Genomic DNA, 11,410 nt, shown 5'->3' with positions numbered 1-11,410 from the left:
ACCTTAAGCAATTTCTGAGGATGATATTGTGACTATTGGGAATTAGGTTCATTAATTTTAAGAAATATCAAATAGTCAAAGTTTCAAGTGTGCCTAATTATTACGTTAATATTAAACTAATAATGTTGTGTAGAGTGATGTGTTAGAGTTTGAAAGATTCACATTTAAAATTTTCAGAAAAAAAAATGTAACTAAGTAGTTATAGAATTGAAGTCACATGGCAAGACAATGCCTAAAATCCTAATTCCAGAACTAATCAATATTCACCTGTGCTCGCTTGGGCAGCACATATACTAAAATTGGAATGATACAGAGAAGATTAGCATGGCCCCTGCGCAAGGATGACATGCAAATTCGTGAAGCGTTCCATATTTTTAACAGGCCCAGCGGCCCGCCAGACACATCTCCCCAGTTGGGAGAGGGGCAGAGCCGCTGCGCGCCTGCAAGGTAGGCGGACCTGCGACCCACCAACAGAACAGGCCCAGAAAACCCGCAGAGCGGTAGAGCCACCCGCTGCGCCTGCAAGGTAGGCGGACCTGCGTCCCACCGACAGAACAGGCCCAGAAACCCATGGAGGGGCAGAGCCGCCCCACGCGCCTGCAAGGTAGGTGGACCTGAGACCCACCGGCAGGTCAGGCCCAGCAACACGTGGAGGGGCAGAGCTGCCCACTGCAACTGCAAGGTAGGTAGACCTGCGACCCACCAGCAGAACAGGCCCAGTGGCCTGCCATTGCCCCGATTGGGGGAGGGGCAGAGCCGCCACCTGCGCCTGCTAGGTAGACAGACCTGCAACCGACAGACAGAACAGGCCTAGCGGCCCGCGGAGGGGCAGAGCTGCTGCTAGCGCCTGCAAGGTAGGCAGACCTGCGACCCACCGGAAGAACAGGCCCAGCGGCCTGCAGAGGGTCAGAGCCGCCGCCTGCGCCTGCAAGGTAGGCGGACCTGCGACCACCGAAAGAACAGGCCCACTGAAAGAACAGGTCCAGCAGCCAGCCAGCGTGGTAGGCACATTGCCCCAATTGGAGGAGGGGCAGAACCACCGCCAAAGCCTGCGAGTGCGACTTTGCAACTATACAAGAGCAATATAAATATATAGGGGGAAAAATCAATAACACAACAGTTTCACCAAGCAGAAAGAAACGCGATCAGTATGAAAAGACAAGGAAAGAAAGGACCACAAGCAATGCAGGTCAATTCAACTTTAGAAGAGGTAATATCTGCAGCAGATGGAATGTCAGATAAAGAATTCAGGATGTACATGCTTCAGATGATCTGGAGTCTCAAGGAAGACATTAAACAGCAAAATCAGACAATGAAAGATCATTTCGACCACTTCGACAATGAATTACATAAACAAATCCAAGAAGCAAAAGATCAATTATACAGGGAGATAGAGGTTATAAAAAACAAGCAAACAGAAATCCTAGAAATGCAGGAAACAATAAACCAACTTAAAAACTCAATTGAGAATACTACCAGCAGAGTAGAACACTTAGAACATAGAACATCAGACAATGAAGACAAAGTATTTCAAATGGAGAAGAACATAGACAGCTCAGCAAGACAGTTAAGAAACCATGAGCAGAACACTCAAGAAATATGGGATAACATAAAGAGACCAAACTTAAGAGTCATTGGGATACAGGAAGGTATAGAGGTCCAAACCAAAGGAATAAGCAATCTATTCAATGAAATAATACAAGAAAACTTCCCAGACTTGAAGAATGAGACAGAATCCCAAATCCTAGACGCCTACAGGACGCCAAATGTGCAAAATCATAAGAGATCCACTCCTAGACACATTATAATGAAGATGCCCAACGTACAGAATAAGGAGAGAATTTTAAAAGCTACAAGAGAAAGGAAGCAGATTACATTTAGGGGTAAACCAATCAGGATAACAGCTGATCTTTCAACACAGACTCTGAAAGCTAGAAGATCCTGGAATAACATATTTCAAACACTGAAAGAAAATGGGTTCCAACCAAGAATTGTGTATCCAGCGAAATTAAGCTTCAGGATGGAAGATGAAATTAAAACCTTCCACGATAAACAGAAGTTAAAAGAATTTGCAGCTAGAAAACCATCTCTACAAAACATCCTCGGCAAAATATTACAGGAAGAGGAAATGGAAAATATCAATGAAAATCAACAGCAGGAGGTAGTACAGTAAAGGGGGGGGGAATCAAAGAGGAAAACAAACCATGTTTAGTAATATAAATAAACAGATATGGCTGGAAGAACAACCCATATCTCAATAATAACCCTAAATGTTAATGGCTTAAACTCACCAATTAAGAGACACAGACTAGTAGAATGGATCACAAAACAAGACCCAACAATATGCTGCCTTCAGGAGACGCATTTGATAGGAAAAGACATACATAGACTGAAGGTGAAAGTTTGGGAAAAATCATATCACTCATATGGACTTTGGAAACAAGCAGGAGTGTCCATACTCATATCAAACAAAATAGATTTCAAGCCAAAGCTAATCAAAAGGGATAAAGAGGGACACTACATACTGCTCAAGGGAACCATACACCAACAAGACGTAACAATCATAAATATATATGCCCCAAACAATGGTGCAGCTATGTTCATCAAACAAACTCTTCTCAAGTTCAAGAGTCTAATAGACCACTATACAATAATCATGGGAGACTTCAACACACCTCTATCACCACTGGACAGATCTTCCAAGCAAAAGTTGAATAAGGAAACTATAGAACTCAATAAAATAATTAATAATCTAGACTTAATTGACATATATAGAATATACCACCCAACATCAAGCAGTTACACTTTTTTCTCAGCAGCACATGGATCCTTCTCAAAAATAGATCATATATTATGTCACAGGGCAACTCTTAGAAAATATAAAGGAGTAGAGATAATACCATGCATCTTATCTGATCATAATGGAATGAAATTGAAAATCAACGATAAAAGAAGTAAGGAAAAATCATGCATCACTTGGAGAATGAACAATAGGTTACTGAATGATCAATGGGTTATAGAAGACATCAAGGAGGAAATTAAAAAATTCTTAGAGATAAATGAAAACACAGACACAACATATTGGAATCTATGGGACACATTGAAAGCAGTTCTAAGAGGAAAATTCATTGCTTGGAGTTCATTCCTTAAAAAAAGAAAAAAGCAACAAATAAATGATCTAATACTTCATCTCAAAATCCTAGAAAAAGAAGAGCAAAACAACAGCAAAAGAAGTAGAAGGCAATAAATAATTAAAATCAGAGCTGAAATTAATGAAATCGAAACAAAAGAAATAATTGAAAAAATTGACAAAACTAAAAGTTGGTTCTTTGAAAAGATAAATAAAATCGACAGACCCTTAGCCACACTAACAAAGAGAAGAAGAGAGAGAACTCAAATTACTAGCATACGGGATGAAAAAGGCAATATCACAACAGACACTTCAGAAATACAGAAGATTATCAGAAATTATTTTGAATCCTTATACTCCAATAAAACAGAAGATAGTGAAGGCATCGATAAATTTCTTAAGTCATATGATCTGCCCAGATTGAGTCAGGAGGATATTGACAACCTAAACAGACCAATATCAATTGAGGAAGTAGAAGAAACCATCAAAAGACTACCAACTAAGAAAAGCCCAGGACCGGATGGATATACAGCAGAGTTTTAGAAAACCTTTAAAGAGGAACTAATACCAATACTTTTCAAGCTATTTCAGGAAATAGAAAAAGAGGGAGAACTTCCAAATTCATTCTGCGAGGCCAACATCACCCTGATTCCTAAACCAGACAAAGACACTTCAAAGAAAGAAAACTACAGACCAATATCTCTAATGAACCTAGATGCAAAAATCCTCAATAAAATTCTGGTGAATCGGATACAAAAACATATCAAAAAAATTGTGCACCATAATCAGGTAGGATTTATCCCTGGGATGCAAGGCTGGTTCAATACACGAAAATCAATAAATGTTATTCACCACATCAATAGGCTTAAAAATAAGAACCATATGATCATCTCGATAGATGCGGAAAAAGCATTCGACAAAGTACAGCATCCCTTTATGTTCAAAACTCTAGAAAAACTAGGGATAACAGGAACATACCTCAATATTGTAAAAACAATCTATGCTAAGCCTCAGGCTAACATCATTCTGAATGGAGAAAAACTGAAGGCATTTCCTCTAAAATCTGGAACAAGACAGGGATGCCCTCTCTCACCACTTCTGTTCAACATAGTTCTCGAATCACTGGCCAGAGCAATTAGACAGAAGAAAGAAATTAAAGGCATAAAAATAGGAAAAGAAGAACTCAAATTATCACTATTTGCAGACGACATGATTCTATACCTAGCAGACCCAAAAGGGTCTACAAAGAAACTATTAGAGCTAATAAATGAATTCAGCAAAGTGGCAGGATATAAAATCAACACGCATAAATCAAAGGCATTCCTGTATATCAGTGACAAATCCTCTGAAATGGAAATGAGGACAACCACTCCATTCACAATATCCTCAAAAAATATAAAACACTTGGGAATCAACCTAACAAAAGAGGTGAAAGTCTTATACAATGAAAACTACAGAACCCTAAAGAGAGAAATAGAAGAAGATCTTAGAAGATGGAAAAATATACCCTGTTCATGGATAGGCAGAACTAACATCATCAAAATGGCGATATTGCCAAAAGTTCTCTATAGGTGTAATGCAATGCCAATCAAAATCCCAACGGCATTTCTTGTAGAAATAGAGAAAGCAATCATGAAATTCATATGGAAAAATAAAAGACCCAGAATAGCAAAAACAATGCTAAGCAGGAAGTGTGAATCAGGTGGTATAGCTATACCAGACTTCAAACTATACTACAGAGCAATAGTAACAAAAACAGCATGGTACTGGTACCAAAACAGGTGGGTGGACCAATGGTACAGAATAGAGGACACAGAAACCAATCCACAAAATTACAACTATCTTATATTTGATAAAGGGGCTAAAAGCATGCAATGGAGGAAGGATAGCATCTTCAACAAATGGTGCTGGGAAAACTGGAAATCCATATGCAACAAAATGAAACTGAATCCCTTTCTCTCGCCATGCACAAAAGTTAACTCAAAGTGGATCAAGGAACTTGATATCAAATCAGAGACATGGCGTCTGATAGAAGAAAAAGTTGGCTGTGATCTACATACTGTGGGGTCGGGCTCCAAATTCCTCAATAGGACACCCATAGCACAAGAGTTAATAACTAGAATCAACAAATGGGACTTACTCAAACTAAAAAGTTTTTCCTCAGCAAAAGAAACAATAAGAGAGGTAAATAGGGAGCCTACGTCCTGGGAACAAATCTTTACTCCTCATACTTCAGACAGAGCCCTAATATCCAGAATATACAAAGAACTAAAAAAATTAGACAATAAGATAACAAATAACCCAATCAACAAATGGGCCAAGGACCTGAACAGACATTTCTCAGAGGAGGACATACAATCAATCAACAAGTACATGAAAAAGTGCTCACCATCTCTAGCAGTCAGAGAAATGCAAATCCAAACCACCCTAAGATACCATCTCACTCCAGTAAGATTGGCAGCCATTAGGAAGTCAAACAACAACAAGTGCTGGTGAGGATGTGGGGAAAAGGGTTCACTTGTACATTGCTGGTGGGACTGCAAATTGGTGCAGACAATTTGGAAAGCAGTATGGAGATTTCTTGGAAAGCTCGGAATGGAACCACCATTTGACCCAATTCCCCTACTCGGTCTATTCCCTAAAGACCTAAAAAGAGCATACTATAGGGACACTGCTACATCGATGTTCATAGCAGCACAATTCACAATAGCAAGACTGTGGAACCAACCTAGATGCCCTTCAATAGACGAATGGATAAAAAAAATGTGGCATTTATACACAATGGAGTATTACTTTGCATTAAAAAATGACAAAATCATAGAATTTGGAGGGAAATGGATGGCATTAGAGCCGATTATGCTAAGTGAAGCTAGCCAATCCCTTAAAAACAAATGCCAAATGTCTTCTTTGATATAAAGAGAGTAACTAAGAACAGAGTAGGGACGAAGAGCATGAGAAGAAGATTAACATTAAACAGGGATGAGAGGTGGGAGGGAAAGGGAGAGAGAAGGGAAATTGCATGGAAATGGAAGGAGAACCTCAGGGGTATACAAAATTACATACAAGAGGAAGTGAGGGGAAAGGGGAAAAAATATAGGGGGGAGAAATGAATTACAGTAGAGGGGGTAGAGAGAGAAGAGGGGAGGGGAGGGGGGGAGGGGAGATAGTAGAGGATAGGAAAGGCAGCAGAATACAACAGACACTAGTATGGCAATATATAAATCAATGGATGTGCTACTGATGCGATTCTTCAATCTGTATACGGGGTAAAAATGGGAGTTCATATCCCACTTGAATCAAAGTGTGAAATATGATATATCAAGAACTATGTAATGTTTTGAACAACCAACAATAAAAATTAATTTAAAAAAATTCATGTGAATGACCCTACTAGCTCAATGTTTAAAATGTATTCTAATTTAAAGATTGTACACTCTTCTGTGTCTCAATGTCTTATAACTACTTTGATTTGAAAAGTAACCATAGCTTGAAGAATAGAAAAATAACAGGTAAAAGACACATTGCCAATAGATATATACTTTATTCTGACATTTATTCTGAAATACAAAATTCAAGATTTTGTAACACATGTCACTGAGATTGTGAGTTCAAAGCTCTTTTCTACTTACTGAGAAAGTTTTAGTCTTAACACTGGGGAATATTGTAACACATTTGATTAAATATTTCTATGAACAATATAAATTGACATTTGATAATGATTTAATAGCATCATGATTGATTTTTATTTTCAACTTACATATTTACCTTGTAAAAGCTAGAGAATGTTGACTTTTGATTTCCTATAAGAGATCTGATAAATGTTAACAACCTCTTTAATGCTTTTGAGATTTGTGTTAAGATGGGGGTAGGGGCAGGGGGAAGTAGCTATTTCTTGCTATAAAATGATGTTGTTATTTATGTCTGTATTTACTTGAAAAAATGAGGAAATAGCAGTAAATTAAAGAAACCAACAAAAAATATTGAATGTAAAAAATGTTTTGCATTTTAGAAGTCATTTGTAATAATAGACTTCCTTCAAGCAAATTGTTCTCAAATTTCATTCAACCTTTGCCATGACCCTCCCATTTCCCTGCAATCGTGGCCAATTTTGAAGAGGTGTCTTTATTGATCTTATTCTGTTTCTGCTGTTACTTTACAATGATGTTATATTGGTGAATCCAGATTTTCTTAAGACTCTTAATACAGGCTTTATAGGTTTCAAGGACTATTATGCTTGATAATTTTATAACTTCCAAGTTGTTGGATATACCAGTCTTCAAAAGTTTCCCAGGCATGCACAGTAATTTATTTTTTAATGAAGAATAAACTCATGCACAGCCAAGTGTAAGATATTGGAAATAACCATTTCTGAAATATATCAGAGAAATTCTAAAGGTCAGAGAAAGTTCTTATAACATTAGTATTTGACATTTGAATTATTTTCCAGTTTAGCAAGCTAGATAGAAAACTCTACATTCTTCAGCTGAACTGAAACAACTACAAATGCTAAAAATATTTTTTTCTTCAGTTCAATCAGGGTAAGTTACTTAGCGTGCATTGGTGTGCAGGGCCAAATAAAACACTAAAATCATAAAAGAGAAACTCTTCACAACTGTTTTTAATATTTGAACAAAATCATGATCCTCTTCTTTAACTGCGCATTTTTATTTTCCCAAATGGGTTGATTTTTAAAGGAGTGCCTGCATGAAGTGTTCCATAGAAGAGAGCAATATCATCATCTTCATCATCAATCATGTTTATGAATGGTTAGTATCTTATAACAAAACAAACACCTTCCTGCTTCATAGCTGCTCTATCTCTAACTTTCCAGGGTGCTCTTGTCTTGAGAAAAATTGCCTTTGGGGGTCAGAATGTCTTCCTAGACTTGAAGTGTTTGTGTTACTCATTAATATTATAGACTTGGTCATGTTTATTTAACTCTGATGAATATATTTCTTTTTTATTAAAAGAGGCCAGTAATTTCTACATCATAGATTAGCATAGCAATGCAGTCTCAGACACATTACAGAAATAAGTATTAAATTGAAATGTGTTTGGGTGCATCCATTCTCTGAGAGGAAAATCCTAGAAATGGCAGCATATGCATCCTGCCTTTTTCCACTTTGTCTTGAGAATCAGAACTTTTGATGTTAACTAGGCAAATCACATTCCTGGATGTACTTCATTTCCCAGGTCCTTGCAACGAGGTGTTACTCTATTATTTCTGGTCTATATGAAAATGGCATTAGAATGTTCAACCACCTGAAAGTATGCTGGTTTGGTTGCTTGGTTTATTCCTCTTTCCTAATTCAGACTGACAGGAATCTAGAGCAGTAGTAGCCATTTTGGATTATGTATAAGGGGGCCAAATCCTAGGATTGGATGAATTAGAAAGCTGGGAAAAGCCTGTGTGTTTCTAATGAAACATTTATCAAACTCAGATATGCTGTCTGTCCCTAGAGGTTTAGTCAAATTTTCCAGAAAAAATATTATATACTAAGACTACTATTCATTGCAGTTTTCTGTTTCAAGTTGCAAAAGCTAATCTTAACACCTTCCCCAAATTGGTTTTAAGACAGCAAGCAAATATCTCAATAATCAAGAAGTTATTCTTAAAATTCTCATGGTTTTCCAGGTGCTGTGGCTCATGCCTATAATCCCACCAGCTTGAGAGTCTGAGGCAGGAGGATCACGATTCAAACCAGTCTCAGCAACTTAGGAAGGCACTTAGCAACTCAGCAAAACCCTGTCTCTAATGAAATATTTTAAAAGGGCTGGGGATGTGGCTCAGTTGTTAAGCACCCCTGGGTTCAATTCCTAGTAAGGACCCCCCTCAGAACAATATTCTCATGGTTTACTTTTTGATAACTCTGGTGCTAGTGTCTATTTCTACATTATGTTCTCAGTAGTACTTGAATGACATTTGTAATGTAGGAAAATTTATATGAGTTGGAGAGTTGGTGGACCATAGCTTATAAATAATGGCATTTAAAGACAGGACTCTCCTCTCTAACTGAACTGTAGTCTCTCTACATTCCACATGTGAGCCTGCAAAAAGTGGTTCACGTTTGATCATTTACTCTGGTTATTGTTGATTTTTAACACAGCCTTTCAAAACTAGTGGTTTAACCACTTTATTATGCTCAAGAATTCTGTGAATCAAGAATTTGGACAGGGCCCAGAGGGAATTGCTAGATTGCTCCATGTTGCTTGGGCTCTCCAGGGAGAAGAGCTAAAAGCTGGGAATGGGATTTTTTGAAGGCACCTCCTTCCATGTGTGTTGGTAAAGAAGATGGTAAAGAAGATGAACATTGCCCATTGTTTGCCTTTCCTCTACCTGGGCTGTCCTGGTGACTGGCGTAGCATCTTCAGGGATTCCAACGTCACATACAGCAGCACAGGTTCCAAGTACAGTGCCTAAGGGCAAGGTAAAGCTGCACCACCTTTCATGACCCAGTCTCACTTCTATTGTCTTCTGTTTGTCAAAGCAGTTCCTGGCCCACCCAGAGATAAGAGGAAGGGTCAGAGGCCCTGTCTTTGGATAGAAGGAATGACAAAAATTTGATGTAAGGAATGTTTTAAAATAGTCACACCTTGCCTAGGGGAAAAAAATAAGCATCTCCAAGTTTTCTCACAACCAGACCAACTGTTTCCCAAAGACATAGGAGAATACAGAGTGGGGGAATTAATGTATTTTATTTCAGTTTAAGAAAATTCTTAGATGCAGATCTGCCCTTTCAATTTAACAGAATAAAAAGCAGCATCCAGCAATGTGAATACCAGCAATGCAGCAGGATGATTGTTACCCTAAATAGGTTGTACTGGCCCCTGGAATTTGGATGCTGCTTTGTGAGGTGCCCCATATAGGGATCTGGTGACAAGGTAATGGTGGGGAGATGCTTCCGATCACTTGTATCATGGTCTGGTTCATTTCCTTTCAGTGTTTATTGCTGTTTTAAATTAAAATGAAAGCAACCTTATGTCTGAGTCTCCATTTTCATCAGTCTTCACATTATATGATCTAGCAGCTTAGCCTGGTTTGGAAAAACAAGAACCTTTTATCCTTCAAAGTATAAAAAGTGTATAAAAACATGATAGTGGCTGCATTATTGAAAAAAGTTCAGTAACTTTTCTAATTATAACTGGACAGAAATAAGTGTCCAGACTTTCTTACTTATTGGGTCACAGAAAATTTCTCATTTTTAGGATTCATAAATGATAGAATAATATCAGGAAAAAAATACAATTTAATTGCTGAAATTCTGGTTTAATTTATTGGCCTTGTAATATAGGGGAAATTCAGAATCAATGGGGAGGCTTGATGAGAATTTTTAAAGATGGGTATAAACATTACCTGGCAAAGCTCAGGCAATCAGTAATTATTGGCTTCCTCTTCCCCATGTGACCTTCTGCAGACTCAGCTACCCGCTTGGACCATGTCTCATTTTCTAAAGTGGGTCTGCAACTTTGAACTTCTATCTCTAATTCACTGAAAAGGAAATTACAACATGACTCAGATCATCATTTTTTTCAAAGTGCTACACTTCTTAAAACTTAGCAAAATAATTGTTACTTTTAGTTCTAAGTCATCTTTTATTGTAAAAAAAAATGTTATTCCAGGTTTCTATCTAAATAATTATTTCAGTGAGAAAAACAGATGTATGGCCTAGAGAACTTCAAACTTCAAAGAACAGATATTTTAGTGTTTTGTAGGAATTTTAATAAAGAAGTAGTCTTTTATAGCCACAACTGTGCAATTAATTATAAAATCTAATTGTACATGAGCATAGACAAACAGCTGGGGCCCAAGAGCATTGGCCTTACTTCTCCACTCACTTAAGGTAATCACTTCAGAGCTGTTTCATAGGTTTTCACTATCTTTATCACACACCTTGGTAACAATGAACAAAGGCACACAGCAGAGTCACTCTCTGGGTTGTTTGTTCTATTCCCCAGTCTATAGTGGTTTATAGTGAATGGGATAATAGAGACAGTTCCCTAAGCACTGGGTTCCACCACTTTCCTCTGAAAGTCATGGTTTAGGAGACTTTGAAACTATCTGAGTTATCAGGAAGCTTTTTGCTATAATGATAAAAAAACTCAAGAGTGTCTTAGTATAATATTTATTTTACTAAACAAAAAGTAAGAAGTTTCAGGTTTTTTTCTGCTTTTCTATGTTGCCATTCTCAGTGTGTTGGTGATACCTCATCTGGTCGGGCTAGGCATTACCATCTTACGGGATGGGGCGTTGTCCAGGAACAGAAAGGCAGGGACCAATCT

The 11,410-nt window shown here is 37.8% G+C and overlaps 1 non-coding gene across 1 annotated transcript; it reads left to right on the top strand.

The window, feature by feature from the left end:
- The first annotated feature begins 269 nt into the window (after positions 1 to 269).
- On the top strand, positions 270 to 376 carry LOC143400614 (U6 spliceosomal RNA). Its single transcript, XR_013091514.1, has one exon. It is a non-coding gene; the product is annotated as a U6 spliceosomal RNA (small nuclear RNA).
- The last annotated feature ends 11,034 nt before the right edge of the window (positions 377 to 11,410 follow it).

The sequence above is a fragment of the Callospermophilus lateralis genome, chromosome 5, assembly GCF_048772815.1.
Source record: "Callospermophilus lateralis isolate mCalLat2 chromosome 5, mCalLat2.hap1, whole genome shotgun sequence".
Lineage (NCBI taxonomy): Eukaryota > Metazoa > Chordata > Mammalia > Rodentia > Sciuridae > Callospermophilus > Callospermophilus lateralis.
This window is presented reverse-complemented; position numbering and strand designations above follow the sequence as displayed.